Source organism: Puma concolor, chromosome A1 (genome assembly GCF_028749965.1).
Source record: "Puma concolor isolate L17-30 chromosome A1, mPumCon1.1.hap2, whole genome shotgun sequence".
Lineage (NCBI taxonomy): Eukaryota > Metazoa > Chordata > Mammalia > Carnivora > Felidae > Puma > Puma concolor.
The window spans coordinates 195,200,085-195,216,318 of NC_141667.1; the positions used below are offsets into that span (position 1 = coordinate 195,200,085).

General features: G+C 37.3%; 1 long non-coding RNA gene across 2 annotated transcripts in view; it reads right to left on the bottom strand.

Annotated features, from left to right (window-relative positions):
• The window catches only part of LOC147584706 (uncharacterized), a 223,265-nt gene that overhangs the window by 141,035 nt on the left and 65,996 nt on the right, over window positions 1-16,234 (bottom strand). Inside the window, exon 2 of one of the 2 annotated variants that reach the window (XR_015255832.1) lies at window positions 2,439-2,588. The exons of the other annotated variant lie outside the window; for it this stretch is intronic. This is a non-coding gene — a long non-coding RNA (uncharacterized LOC147584706). Of the gene's footprint in view, window positions 1-2,438; window positions 2,589-16,234 lie in introns of those variants that run through there. 2 annotated transcript variants of the gene reach the window in all.

A 16,234-nucleotide genomic window follows, 5' to 3' on the forward strand; every position in this document is an offset into this window, starting at 1 on the left:
TCCTCCTTAAACTGTTTACTTTGGGCAGAGACTGGAATGAGGCAAGAGAGGTGTCTAGGGATGAAAATGTAAGGAGGTACTCACTCTTAGGTAGCTGCAGATACCAGTCCTGCACTTAAAAGACCCTTCACTTGCCTGATGTTGGGAACAAATGGTTCCTTAAGTTTGCATCCTAGGCACCTCGTTTGCTTCACCCTGGTTCCAGTACTTTTCTTGCTGGACAATTAGATAATCTTTACCAGCCTTCCAAATTAGGAGTCATCTTGCAACTGAATTCTGTCCAGTGGAATATAGATAGAAGTAGTGTTTGCCCTTTCTAGTCAAACCTACAAAATCTCCTCAAGGACCACCCTCCATCTGCCAGCTGAGTAGGGAGGACTCTAAGGATGTAAGGGAGGGCAGAGCCACAATATGGAAAGAATGTGGGCTGCCGAGTTCCCCTTTGAGAAGAAACGCTCAGGAATGCTGCCCAACCAGGGACACCCATGTTAGATCCTTAAGTGAGTGAAACAAAAACTTTTGTTACCTTAAGACAGTAAAGTTTGGGGTTTATCTGTCAAGCATTTAGCTTACTCAGGTTTACCAGAGGTTTGATTATCATTTTTCTTCAGGAAACTGAGGCTCAGAGGGCCTAAGTTAGCTACTTAAAGTCACATAACCTGTGATGATAGATCTAGGATTGGAACTATAGTCTACCTGACTTCAAAAGTCATCTTGTTCAACCTCCTCACATTATATTCTAGAAATCACTAGAAGTGACTATTGAGAGTTTATTTAGCATGAAGTTAGTAAATCTTTCTCAATATGTTTCCAATATGTTATGTAATAGTTTCTTCAACACATTAAACCATAGAGGTTTTCAGTTAGGAACTAAAATGGCATTATCCTTCACAGTAAGTCATTTTTTGGTGGGTAAATTTACTTAACAAGATGCAGCTCTGTTTGGATTTGAGCACTTCCAGGAGTCTCCTTGTCCCTACACCCCCCCCCCCCCCATACACACACACATTACAGTTCCTACTCTCCTCTTTGGATCATCAGATCCTGCCAATTTCCAGAATCTTTCTGGCTCTGCTTTCCATTAGGTTTCAGCCCACAGATGTGGCTCACAAAAGTTGATGTAATAATAAGGTGTCACAGCAAAGAAATATTTCCTCTATTTCTTTATTGATTCCCAAATTTAATTGGGAGAAACTCGTATTTAAACAATGAAGCCATTGTTATCTGTTATCCCTGCAAGAGAGAGCTCATTTAGAGATCTATATTTTGCAATATCAACAGATATACAAGATCTACTTGAGGTCTGTTTGCTTTTTGTGTGTAGGGAGGCAAGCCAACCACAGGAAGCAACACAGAGACAAAGGCAGGAGCACAGCCTATAGAAAAGTGCCCATTGAGTCCATCTACACTCCATTAACTCTCCAAACAATGAGATCACTGAGTTTTTTCTCTTCAAAGCAAATCAGCAAGAAGAGATGTGGCTCAAAAATAAAATGAGAGATTAAAAAAAATTTTTTTTGACGTTTTTATTTATTTTTGAGACAGAGAGAAAGCACGAGTCAGGGAGAGAGAGGAAGACAGGAATCAAAGCAGGCTCCATGCTGACAGCAGAGAGCCCAACACAAGGCTTGAACTCACCAGCCTTGAGATCATTACCTGACCCGAAGTCAGACACTTAGCTGACTGAGCCACCCAGGCACCCCCAAAATGAGAGATTTTAAAAACTTTCTCCATGATTTTAAGAAATAGCTCTATGACAGTTTTCCTCACAATGTCTCCTAACTGGGAAATGTGGAAATATCTGCATTTCTACATTGCTTCTTTTCAAATTTGATAAAGGATCATTTTAAATATCTTCAGTGTTGGCTTCCTTAATTTAAATGGTGAAGCAATAAGGCCTAATCGAAAATCACCATATTTACTTTTGGAAAAGCATGGAGATATACACACACACACACACACACACATACATACATACATACATATATATATACATATGTATATATGTATGTATATATATGTATTTTTTTGGTTCTTTTAAATACTAGATAAATAACAATAGGAAAATCATTGAATGTCTTTAACATTATATTTCCCACTTAGGAACACCTTAGTAATACCTAAATCAAAAGGTATAATAATATGGATATCCTTACAATGAAACTGATCATGAAGGATAAAATTGATCAGGCATGCAACATTGCTTAGTATGGATACTCTTTTCATTTCATTTCATTTCATTTCATTTCATTTCATTTCATTTCATTTCATTTTCATTTTATTTCATTATTTCAATTCATTTTATTATCTCTCTGTTCTTCAGGTGTTGTGATGCCACCAACTGAGGTATATACGTACCTGAGGTAATTGAGGTATACATGCACACAGAACTGACGCATATTAAGGCATCTTTTTAGAAGGGCATTACTTACCTGGTTTGGACAGCAAAGGCGCCACAATTTTGGTTACGGTTTTCAGGTAGAGTGACTTTTCGAGACATCCCTTCAAACATTTCTTTTCCATCTAGCCTGAGAACTCCAGGAGAATGAAAGCCATGCCTGTACTTGTCTCTTCTGTATCTTTAGCATCTAGAACAGAAATTTGTAAAACCATTCACATTCTTAGTGGTCTGTTCTAAAAATATTCCTCACCATGCTACGTAATTTTATCCAGAGTCAAGATTTCAAATCATTTTTATGCTGAAGAATCTAAAGTATGTATGTCCTGATCATACACACACCCCTTCCACACTCAACCACCTGTGTACAAATCCTAACGAATTTTCTGCAGATATTGTTAAACTCAACAACCCAAAGGAACCTCCTGAACTCCAAGATTCCTGCTTCTGCTCCTTCTCCTTTTTTTTTTTTTTAAGCTAGTAATGAAACCATTCTTCAACTAGAACAAGAATCACCAAACCACAGCCAGAGAGAGCCAAATTTGGCCCACCCACTTGAAAATAAAGTTGTATTGGGACATAATCATCCCCACACATTTACATATTATCTCTGGCTGCTTTTGCACTTACAAAGCAGAGCTGAGGAGTTGCAACAGAGATTTTATGACCTGCAACCTTAAAATAGGTATTATCTGGCCCTATGCAGAAAAAGTTTGCCAATCCCTGATCTAGGGCAACCAAGGTAGAAATCCAGGACAGATCATTGATGTCTCCCCAACCCCTGTCCCTCATTCCCTCATCCAATTAATTTCCATATCCAGTAAATTTTACCTCCTAAATAGTTCCTCAGTTCTGTTTCTGTCTCTATTTTTACTATCATTGAAGCCTACTTTAGGCCCGTATCAATTTTATCCAGACTATTATAATATCGTTACTGGTCTTCCTGCCATTATTCGTGATCATCTTAAAGCCATCCTCCACACTAGGCAGCATCAATGAATTAAAAACAAATTTGATTCTAACCTGTATTCTGAAATTTTCCTTTTGGATTTCTAACACTCACAGGATTAATTATCATTACCATGACATTGCCTACAATAACCTGGCACCTTTAGATATCTCTGGCTTCATCACTCACTCTTCCCTGTTCTAATTTTATTCTTTAGCATCATGAAGTGACTTACTGTTCTCCTGGACTGTTTATTATCCTCACTTCGGTTTGTGTATTTGTTCATTCCGCCCTCTCTTTCTGGAATGCTCTCCCACTCTCAGCTTCACGTCTCCTAACTAATATGGACCCATCTTTTAATTCTCACCTGACATAGTCAGGGAAGTCATGTCTCTCTTTTCCACCCTGCCATGACACCTGCGTTTGTATTTACCACAACACTGAATACATAACATTTTTAGTCTTCTGTTTGTAATCTCTAGAGCAAACTTGTTTTGGAATAACAGAATTTCTTTCCTTCTCCCCTTTCCTAACCAGATCCCAAATTTCCTTGTTCAAAGTTTAGAGTGGAATTTACCACACCCGCATCTTAAGAGAGGCTCTCATCAGCCTCAGGCAATCAGCTTGTTTAACATTCCTAATCACAGTGATAAATTTCTCCCACTGTCTTCAGGAAATGCCAGCATAAAACACCTGCACATGCATGCTTTTGAAAAAGGTGGTTCGTGGATGGACTGGTTGAAGAGAATCTCGGAACTTTGCTGGGAATTGCAGGTCTTTGACTCCAATTCTTCTGCTGGCTTGGTGCTTAGAGAATGTAATATTTGGGACCACTAAGGCTTCAAGGAGCTGGCAGCTCATTGTTATATTGAGGCTAAAAATGAATCCCATCAGAACAAACAATCATCAACTCTTCAGTTTTGGTGATAGTGCTTTAGTTCAAAATCTCTTTAGTGTAAGCCAGTTTGGGTTTGTGATTTTTTTTTCTTTTTTTTTACTTGTAACCAAAAGAATTATAATACTAATTATCTTTAATAGCTTATGAATACCTTGAGGACAGTGAGTATGTCTTACTTACCTATGTTTCATCAATGTGTCATGGAGTGCCTAACACAGAAGATGATCTAGAAAAAAAATATTTCCTTAACTAATAAATATATTTTTAGCAAAGCTTAAAATTGTTCTATCATGTAAAGCCTATCTAAATAAATTTACTCAAATTTAAGAAACCTGAACTTATACAATCTATTGAAAGCCATATAAACTCACCAATTTTAACTAGTTTATTCAACCAATGGTAAATAGTATATAGGAGGATTTTGACAGCCACTTTGAATCTGGTCTCACTAGTAATTATCAAAGTGTTATACCTATAGAAAATGTCTCCCCCCCCCCATTTTTTTAAAAGTGTATTTTCTTTGAGAGAGAGAGCAAGAATGAGAGCAGGGGAGGGCAGAGAGAATCCCAAGCGGTCAGTGGAAGCCCAATGTGGGGCTCGATCGCATGACCCATGAGATCATGACCTGTGCCCAAATCAAGAGTGGATGCTTGACTGAGCCACCCAGGTGCCCCTCCTTCCTTTAAACAGTTACTTAACTTGTTTTCTCTGGGTGTGTCATCCATTCATCTTCCATATCTTATGTTGTTCTATGTTCCATTTAGACTTCTAGACAAAAGTTGTTTCCATTTATTTAGCTTTTAATGCCCATTTAAAAATATTTTTATGTTCTCTGATTGCAGTTTTTCAAAAATTCCATTTTAGGTGAGACTACTATGTATTTCATAGACTACTATGAAACTATTATGTATTTCTGTAGCTCTAGCAACTGGCTCTAATATAATACTTCACATTTTGGGGCAACATTGTCAGTTTCAATGCTTACTTCAAACACTGTGTCCTACCTGTTGTCCCAAGAAGAAATTCTTTCTTTGTGGGCTTTGCACTGGAAGAACTTCTGTATATTGCACTACAATTCTCGTTCTTTGTCTCAGAGAAATGAGAATACCTTTACAGTCAATCCCAATTTGTTTCTGCCAAAATTACCATATTACCACATCATATGAATCACTAGCCTGATTATATTTTTTTATAATTTTATTTTATTTTATTTATTTTTGGGAGGGAGAGACAGAGTGCGAGCAGGGGAGGAGCAGAGAGAGAGGGAGACACGGAGTCCGAAGCAGGCTCCAGGTTCTGAGCTGTCAGCACAGAGCCCAGTGTTGGGCTCAAACCCACAAGGGTGAGATCCTGACCTGAGCTGAAGTTGGAGGCCCAACCTACTGAGCCACCCAGGCGCCCCTAACCTGATTATATTTTAAGTGTCACTAAACATGTATGTCAGCTCTCAGGAACCATGATTTTAACATTTAAGCCTCAAGCCTACTTTAAGGGATCTAAATCACAATAGTAGTGGAAAAAATAAACTAGTCTCCCACTAGTTTACCACTCTTGTACTCTTGTACTCCTCAGGCCAAAGCTTGATCTAAGGGAAATGGCTCTGACTATATGGTCACCTATTATGGATGGCTCTACCCCAAGAAAAATGGAGATTCTGACTTATGGGACAGGAATTTGGAATGTCAAAGGAAATCAAGGCACTGGTAGTGGGAGAAATAACTGAAAGAATATACTGACAGAGGCCATTCTGTAGAGGAGGTGTGATGAGGAGTGGGGGTCATAAGTGAGCCAAGTATTTGAGGAAGCAGAATATAAGAGAAAAGCTCTTGCTTTGAGGCAAAAGCAGAGGGTGCAGTAGTGAGAAAAATCTGCTCTGAAGGGGACCATGTGCTCCTGCTGCCAGCATTCCAGGGAGGCCTGTGGGGTTTTGAAAAGTGCCCCAGCAGCAGCACCAATTGAAGAGCAAATCTACTGTGGTTCCCGCTGCCACTGACTTCGGCTTGGTAAGTATTTCTGGTTTTCTTTGTTTTTGGTGTGTAAGATCTACTTGGCTAAAGGTCTTAATTCTTGATTCCAAAATGTATCCAGACAGTAAGTGTCTCTGTCGTTAAAAAAACAAAACTCATTCCACTTTCTATTCCATTTAAGTATAAGAATCAAAACTCTAATCAGACTTAGAGTTTAGCCAGGGGAGGTAAAGTCAGTCAAAAAGTCAACTTTTAGGTAAAAGAAATTTTTCTCCTGTGTTGATCTAGAATCCCTTACAACACCTTTCTTGTCTTCCATATTAATGTGCTTTTTCATGAACTCTTACCATTGTTCACCATCAACGATGTTCATGAGATAAAATGGTAACGTATTAGTGGATGACAATGGGGGTTCATGTGTCAGCTTTTCTTAGGTAATGTATTTGCTTTTGAAAGGGGTTTTTCCACAGTAGAAGTGAAGGCTGGAGTCAGATAAAACAACTTTTGTTATTGTTACAATTAATGGGATTCTTTTTCTACCCGGGTCCTCTTTTGGATCTCATGATGGATGGCCTTGAAAAGGAAGTATAGTTATCCCACACCCTCCTACAACCGGTTGCTCCAACCATAGTGTTCAATAATTGTTGATTGACTATGTTTCAATTAAATCAATATTTTGATGTAAAAGAGTCTTCTATTTTGTGTATTTGTTTCATAATGCAATATGAGGAAAATGTTAACATTCACTTCCAAATGTCTCTCTAGATTTCTTGCATATAGCACTCTTACACCCTTTCATTTTTTATGAGATTCCACAGGTGCATTTTTTTTATATTAGCATGTCATTCTTATGAGAGATAATAAAACATATACTTTAAAATTTGCCCTACTTATCTTCCCCTTACCCCAATTTGTTGGTTTTTTTTTTTTTTGAGGTTATCCTATTTCAAAGATTTAAGCTAATTAAAAGAATAAGTGAAGGGGCGCCTGGGTGGCGCAGTCGGTGAAGCGGCCGACTTCAGCCAGGTCACGATCTCGCGGTCCGTGAGTTCGAGCCCCGCGTCGGGCTCTGGGCTGATGGCTCGGAGCCTGGAGCCTGTTTCCGATTCTGTGTCTCCCTCTCTCTCTGCCCCTCCCCCGTTCATGCTCTGTCTCTCTCTGTCCCAAAAATAAATAAACGTTGAAAAAAAAAAAAAATTTAAAAAAAAAAAAAAAAAGAATAAGTGAAAATTCAACTGTTATTCAAAGATCCTTAAATAAGATTAAACCTAGAATGTAGAATACTTAATTTTCACTTAATTTTTGGAAGTTACACTGGATTTTTGAGAATCTCCTTTCTTCTCTCCTTCCTTTTGCAGAAGATTTTTAAAAATCTGGAAAAGCCCCAGATATTCAACTGAAAGCCTCACATGACTTCTCATCTAATAGGAGGAAGACCAGCAGGAGGGGGTGCAAAGACAGAAATCTCTTGAAGAATTCCACTACCTACACCAAAAAGTCTAAAATCATTGCTGTAGAATATAATGCAGTAGGTACCCATATATTTCCACTCCTAAAATGATCACACAAACATGGAACAGCTACTACCATTAGAAAATCGTTGTCTGGGGGCGCCTGGGTGGCGCAGTCGGTTAAGCGGCCGACTTTAGCCAGGTCACGATCTCGCGGTCCGTGAGTTCGAGCCCGGCGTCGGGCTCTGGGCTGATGGCTCAGAGCCTGGAGCCTGTTTCCGATTCTGTGTCTCCCTCTCTCTCTGCCCCTCCCCCGTTCATGCTCTGTCTCTCTCTGTCCCAAAAATAAATAAACGTTGAAAAAAAAAAAAAATTTAGAAAATCGTTGTCTGAATAAGTATCAATATGGTCCATAATTAAAAACAAAAAATTAATGCCACTACTTTTTGTTTAATCAGTTTTATTGCTCTACCATGACAATGAAACACATTTATTTTCCAAAGATCTTAGGATTATTGTCATATGGCAAGCGATTTCATAAGATGGCTCGATCTCCACTCAGGGAGTTGATCAAACTTCCACAGTGCCAGACCATTAAGTCAGTTTTGTTTCCTCCCTTAGTACCTGCCCTCCAAAATGCATACTCTGCAGGTTAATCCACAGGACATAGTGAAAATGCCCAAATGTTCTCTGGAGTAATCCAACCCTGCATACTGATCAATCAGAGAATACATTGTCTTGCATACTGATCAACCTTGAAAATACGGTTCGTTAGCAGTGACATAGAGAATAAAGGCAATAATCCACTTGAAATTAAACCTAAACATGATTAACCTCGAATATCCAGACAATTGTGTAAAAGTAAAAGTTGTTACAGTTTTGGTTTTGTTTTCATGTTAATTTTCTGGGTAAATTATTTGGATATTTTACTCTTGCTAGCATAGATCTTGGGAAGGTCACATTAGTCCTATAAACCTGTAAAGGAGTAATTTGAAATACCATAAATAACAGAATATATGGGCACACATTTATTTGGGTTCCTTAAAATAAAAATATAAATTAATCACATATTTATATGCTCTCAGGCTATAGGTGATTATCACCGTGCAAAATACTGTACCATGTATTCAATTTCTATAGCATTTATTCTAGCATGCTATGATTTATAATCCTATGAAGGCTCATCTATTGCAAAAACCTTTAGAGAAGTATGTAGCAAGCGCCAAATGGAAGAAAAATCTGCTTTTTAAGGAATATATAAATGCATCCTAAGTGCATGCCATTTGATTCATATACAGCAGCTCTAGAATGCAGCCTACAGTTCACAAGCTATTGGCAACCATGCCTATTCTGAAAGTAGGGATAAATATGTGATGGAATATTGGAAACTTTGATAAAGTATAATTGGCATCAAAAGTCAGTAGTTATAAAAATTATTTATTGTTTACTTAGCCCAGCTCTTATAACTCTGTCTTTGCTAACATTTAAAGACACAAAACAAGAGCTAAAACTAATATTAGATTTCTTTTTCTTTTATGTTTTCTATTATATTTCCAACTTATATTCTAATTAGGAATTCCCAAAGATCAAGAACCACCAGCTTCCTTGAGCAGCTGGACTCCCAGCTGGGTGTGTCATATGTGTAATAGCTTCAGTAATTTCTTTCTTTTCATGTGTCTTTTTTCTAGGTTGGCTGCATTGTTTAGAATGAGATTTCCTTTGCAGTCAGTACTGTGCTCATTGTTTTGTTAACCAACCTGATTTATAAACTCACATATTTGTATTTTAAACATTGCTTAAAATTTTTCAGATGAAATGTTTTTCCACAAAAGCTTTTTATTCTTGCCATTACTCTAATATAAATGCAAATGTATTTAGAATAACTGATAAATATTTTATATAGATGATATTTATTTAACGAAGAGTTGATCACTATAAACACATTAAATTTTGAAACACATAATCAAAATTGACGTAGTTTTTATTATTCTCTTTTATAACAGAACACAAAAGACATATTAAAATTAATGATAATTAAGAAATGTTAGTTTTAGATTGTAGAAATTCTCAAATTTGAAGGAATTTATAGATGACTGGAGGGATAAATATGATCTGAGTGATTAAAAAAGGCAATGAACCACAGCTAGACTCATTAAGAGAGAGAGAGAGAGAGAGGAGGGGGACCAAATAAACAAAATCAGAAATGAACAAGATATTACAACTGACACTACATAAATACAAAGGATCATATGGACTACTATGAACAAGTATATGCCAACAAATTGGAAAATCTAAAACACGCAACCTTCCAACACTGAATCATGAAGAAACAGAAAATCTGGATAGACTGATTATAAGTAATGTAATCGAACCAGTCATTTTAAAACTTCCCAAAACCAAAAGTCTCAGAATGAGAGAGCTTTCACAGGTGAATTCTACCAAACATTTCAAAAAGGGTTACTACCTATCCTTCCTGAATTATTCTAAACAATTGACGATAAGCAATGTTTGCAAACTCATTTTATGAAACCGGCATTATTCTGATACCCAAACCAGACAAAGAAACCACAACAAAAGGAAATTACAGGTCAATAATCCTAATAAATATAGATGTAAAAATCCTCAACAAAGTATTAGCAAACCAAATTAAACAAAACATTAAAAGGATCATATGCCATGATCAAGTGGGATTTATCTAAGATATAATAAGGAAGGTTCAACATCCACAAAGCAACCAATGTAATATACCACATTAATAAAACAAAGGATAAGAATCACATGAGTAACTCAATAAATGCAGAAAAGCCTTGTGACAAAATTCAACATCCATTTGTGATAAAAACTCAATAAAGTAGTAGGGCACCTGGGTAGTTCATTTGGTTGAGCATCTGACTTCAGCTCAGGTCATGATCTCGTGGTTTGTGAGTTCAAGCCCCACATTGGGCTCACTGCTGTCAGCGCAGAGCCCACTTCAGATCCTCTATCCCTTTCTCTTTTCCTTTCCCTGCTGTACTCTCTCAAAAACAAACAAACAAACAAACAAACAAAAACATAAAAAAAAAAAACCTCATCAAAGAGAATAGAAGGAATGTACCTCAACAAAATAAAGGCCATATATGATAAACCCACAGCTAACATCATAGTCCATTGTGAAAAGCTGAAAACTTTTGCTTTAAGATCAAGAACAAAACAAGAGTTCCCACTCTCTCCACTTTTATTCAAAATAATATTGGAGGTCCTAGTCACAGCAATTAGACAAGAAAAAGAAATAAAATGCATCCAAATTAAAAAGAAATAGCACATTGCCATTTGTAGATGATAGGATACTAAAATAAAAAATCCTAAAGACCCCATCAAAAAACTAGTAGAACTAATAAGTGAATCAGTAAGGTCATAGGATACAAAATTAACATGCAGAAATTGACTGCATTTGTCTACACTAATTATGGGATACCAGAAAGAGAAATTAAGAAAACAATGCCATTTACAACTGCATCAAAAAGAATAAAATGCCTATGAATGAATTTAACTGAGGAGATGAAAGACCTGAACTCTGAAAACTATAAGACACTGATAAAAGAAATTGAAGATGACAAATGGAAAGACAGACCATGTTCATGGAATGAAAAAATAAACGTTGTTAAAATATCCATCCTACCTAAATCAGTTTACAAATTCAATGCAATCTTCATCGAAGCCAATGGCTTTTATTACAGAATTAAAACAATGAATCCTAAAATTTGTATGGAACCACAAAGACCATGATTATCCAAAGCAATCTTAGAAAAAAACAAAATACTTCCAGATTTCAAACTATACTACAAAGCTATAGTAATCATAACAGCATGGTACTGGCACAAAAACAGAAATGTGATTCATGGAATGGAATAGCAATTCCGGAAATAAACCCACACATATATGGTCAATTAATCTATGACAAAGGAGGTCAGAATATATCATGGGGAAAATACCATCTTTTCAATAAATGGTGTTGGGAAACTGGACAGCCCTATGCAAAAGCATGAAGCTGGACCTCTATCTTATACCATACACAAAACTACATTCAAAATGGATTATATTTGAATGCAAGTCCTAAAACCGTAAAACTCCTAGAAGAAAACATAGCCAGTAAGTCTTTGGCATCCTTAGCAATATTTCTTTAAAACCAATATCCTCAGGCAAGGGCAGCAAAAATTAAAATAAACAAGTGGAATTACATCAAACTGAAAAGCTTTGGCGTATCAAAGAAAACCATCAATAAAACAAAAAGGCAACCTATTGAATGTGAGAAGATATTTGTAAATTATACAGCAGATAAAAGGTTAACATCCAAAACATATAAAGAACTTACACAACTTAATATAAAAAACACAGGGGTGCCTGGGTGGCTCAGTTGATTAAAAGCATCAGACTCTTGATGGTTCAGGTCATGATCTCATGGTTCAGGAGATCTAGCCCCATGTCAGGCTCTTTGCTGACAGCACGGAGCTTACTTAGGTTTCTCTTCCTTTCTTTCTGACCCTCCGCTATGCACACACACGTACACTTTCTCTCTTTCTCTAAAAAGAAACAAAACAAACAACCAGATTTAAAAAAAAAAAAAAAATGGGAAGGGGACGTGAGTACACATTTTTCCAAAGAAGATATACAGATGGCCAACAGACACATGAAACATCACTAGTCATCAGGGAAATATAAATCAAACCACAGTGAGATATTGCCTCACACCTGTCAGATTGGCTATCATCAAAAAACCAAGAAATAAAACTTGTTGGCAAGGATGTAGAGAAAAGGGAACTCTTGTACACTGTGGGTGAGAATGTAAATTGATGCAGCCATTATGGAAAACAGCATGGAGATTCCTCAAAAAATTAAAAAGAATTACCATATGATCCAGCAACTTCACTTCTTTTATTCAAAGAAAGAAACCACCAAATTGAAGAGATATATGCACCCCTATGTTCACTGAAGCATGATTTCCAGTAGCCAAGATTTGGAAGCAATTTAAGTATTTAATATGTGAATGGATAAAGAAGATGTAATTTATATATTGACTATTACTCAGCCATAAAAAAAGAATGAAATTTGCCATTTCCAGCATGATAGGGTCATATTCCAGAGTCTGACTCATCTAGGTTTGGTCACTTCCTTAGTAAAAAGGAAAGCTGAGGTCTCACTGGCATGTGTCCAATGAGCGAGAAAAAACTGTTCAAAAAATTAGGAAGTTTTTCCCTTCCCTGAAATTTTGCATGGTTGGCTGCTAGTTTGCTAAAAACAAGAAATTAACAGGAACCCATGGTAACTCAGATAAATTGTTCCTATTATGAAAGATTATTTAATCTTTTATTCCTTCCAAAACCACAGGTATCAATTTTCTCATTTGGGATAATAAGATAATATCCTACTCATTACTTTCTTGTAAGAGAAAATAAAACAGCACATTTAAAGTTACTAACACAAGTCGTCAATAAATAGAAAGCACTGAATCTTCTTTCTGCAAAATAGCAAATGGTCAGAAAGATAGATGAGAAGGAGATCATTAAAATTCTAATACAGCATAATCATCATATCATTCTGCTATCTGTTCATTATTACTCTATGCTCCCCTGGCAGAGAAAATGATGAGAAGCTATTGTCTTATGGACAAAATAAAGGAAATGCATCATTTTTACTTCCTTAACACCGTTGCCATTGTCTTAAGAAAAGAAATGACAGTAAGTTTCCAGTGAGGAACAAAATAATCTGTGCCATGGCCATTCTTACAAAAGCAGAGTGATAGAATGGAATAGCAAGAAAGTAATCTATAAAGATCTGGTGTTTTATCGAATTAGAAATTTGAGCCCAAAGAGATGAAATGCCTGTCTTGTCATGTCACTAGGTGATTAGTGATGGAATATGAAAGAGAACCCAGGTCTGTGGATGCTTAGATGAATATTCTTAACATGATGCCACATTTCCTGTAAATATTAATAATAAAAATCTATGTACATACCCAAATGTATAAATATGTAATATATGACTATGTACTTATACAACACATTCTTTTAGTCCACCATTCTGTCCATCACTCCGTAAAGGTTACTCTTTCTTTTGCTTCACTACAAGTCAGAAATCACAAAGAGCCATCTCTTTCTTTGCCCTCCAAAATACGACATCCAGGTTTGCATCTTAGTGCCCATGACACTACACTGCCGTCACCATTCATTGTGTTAGAATAGGCTTCTCTCGGAATATTGGTGTTAAAAACACATGCATTTTATTTCTACCTCATGGGAAGTGAGTTATGAACAGAGTGAGTCTTCAGGGCAACTCCCTCCACATGATAACTCAGGGATTCAGACACCTTGGACCTATAGTGACTCTCAGGAGCACACCCTGCAGCCTGGGGCGGGGAAATGGACAGGAAGGAGCCCTTCTGAATGACTGTTGGGCTCTTCCAGCCTCATCCCCTGGGGGGCGCATCCACCCCTTCCTTAGGTTGGTTGCATGGGGAAAACTCCCCTCTCCTTTTTCCCCAAGAGAAGAAATAAAAGCCACCTTTACCCTAGGGCCAAGAGTTGACCCCTGTCTGAACTCTTTTAAGATAGAGATAGAGATAGAGATGGAGATAGAGATAGAGATAGAGATAGAGATAGAGATAGAGATAGAGATAGAGATGATAGAGAGATACAGATACAGATACAGATACAGATACAGATACAGATACAGATACAGATACAGATACAGATAATATGTCTACAAAATCCAGTCTCTAGGTTGGAAGTCCTAGCTATTGGCCTATAGTTGTGAGCAACACCCTGCTTGTGACATGAGACACTGCATTATAGCAAGAAAATAGTGATTGCCATTTAATACAAGGAGTTGTTTAAATGGTTAAATGTTCAATGTTTAATTAATAGAATTTAAATTGGTGGCATAAGATCCTACCAAAAATTTTCATGTTAACTGTAACTATAAGGGTACAGATCCAGGGCTGAACTAAAAACATGTCTACGTTCATATACCTGCATGGCCTATATAACTTTTAATGTAAGAACTGTGGTATTAGGTCTATTTCAATTTTACGTAACTATAGGTGGGCCATTTGTAGGTATAATTAGCCTGAGAATTTTTGCATGTGTTAGGTTATATCAAATGATTGTATTCTTCTTTAAATGTGAATATATAGCTCTGAGCACAGGAAAACATTGTTATAGTAACATAATTGTTTTAGCCACTGACAAAGGAATTTGCAGTGTAATAAGTGTGAACATATTATCCTAGATAGCAAACCCATTCTCTAATCTCAGTAGTTCCCAAACTGTGTTTTTTCAACCAGCAGCACAGGCAACACTGGAGAACTTGCTAGAAAGGAAAATTCTTAGATGCATCCCAGACCCACCAAGTTAGAAACTCTCTGCAGGGATGCAGCAATCTTTTATACTAAGTCCTCAGAGATTTCTCAGAGGAGCGCAAAGGCTGTTTCACCAGCGCGGTGCACCTGTATTTCAACAACACAGCAGGAGCCTGCCCTTCTGTGTCCCTCTGCACAGAATCTGTTCTGCACTCTCCCCCTCCTCCCTTCTCTTTCTGCAATTTACCACTTCACTGACAGCAACACCAGAGCCCTGCCCAATGTGATTCTAGGACAACAGTGAGTAGTTGCCTGAGTTCTAGAACCTTGTCATTTTAGTCCCTTTTTTGCTATTATTCGTTCCAGTGTACTTAACTCAGGAAACTTTTTTTTTTTTTTAACGTTTATTTATTTTTGAGACAGAGAGAGACAGAGCATGAATGGGGGAGGGTCAGAGAGAAGGAGACACAGAATCTGAAACAGGCTCCAGGCTCTGAGCTGTCAGCACAGAGCCTGACACGGGGCTCGAACTCATGGACCGCGAAATCATGCCCTGAGCCGAAGCCAGCCACTTAACCAATTGAGCCACCCAGGCGCCCCAGGAAACTATTTTATTTTTAAAGGAGGAAAAACTTTTTTTTCAGTTTTATTTATTTTAAGAAGGAGATTGAGTGTGAACAGGGGAGGCACAGAGAGAGAGGGAGAGAGAGAGAATTCCAAGCGGACTCACCACTGTCACCGTGGAGCCCAATGCAGGGCTCCAACTCACAAACCATGAGATCAAGACCTGAGCCAAAACCAAGAGTTGGACACTTAACTACTGAGCCATCCCGGCACCCAAATACTTTTTTACTTTAAAGTTTATTTGTTTATTTTGAGACTGTGTGAGAGAGACAGAGAGTACACGCCAATGGAGGAAGGGCAGAGAGAGTAGGAGAGAGAGAATCCCAAGCAGGTTTCGATCCCACCGACACGTGGTCATGACTGGAGCCGAAGTTAGGAGTCAAATGCTTAACTGACCAGCCACCCAGGTGCCCCGGGCAACCCTTTTTTTAACTACAAAAAAGAAAAAGAAGAAAATAGATATTCCTAAAGAACAATTTCTAAAAACAAAAACATTGCTTTTCTGTTATTTATATTTTAGTCTTCCATTTATTAAGTACTTACTAAACATCCCATATGCATCTAGCACAGTGGCATATGTCAAGAGTAATAGAACATTGTAAATATATATTTAA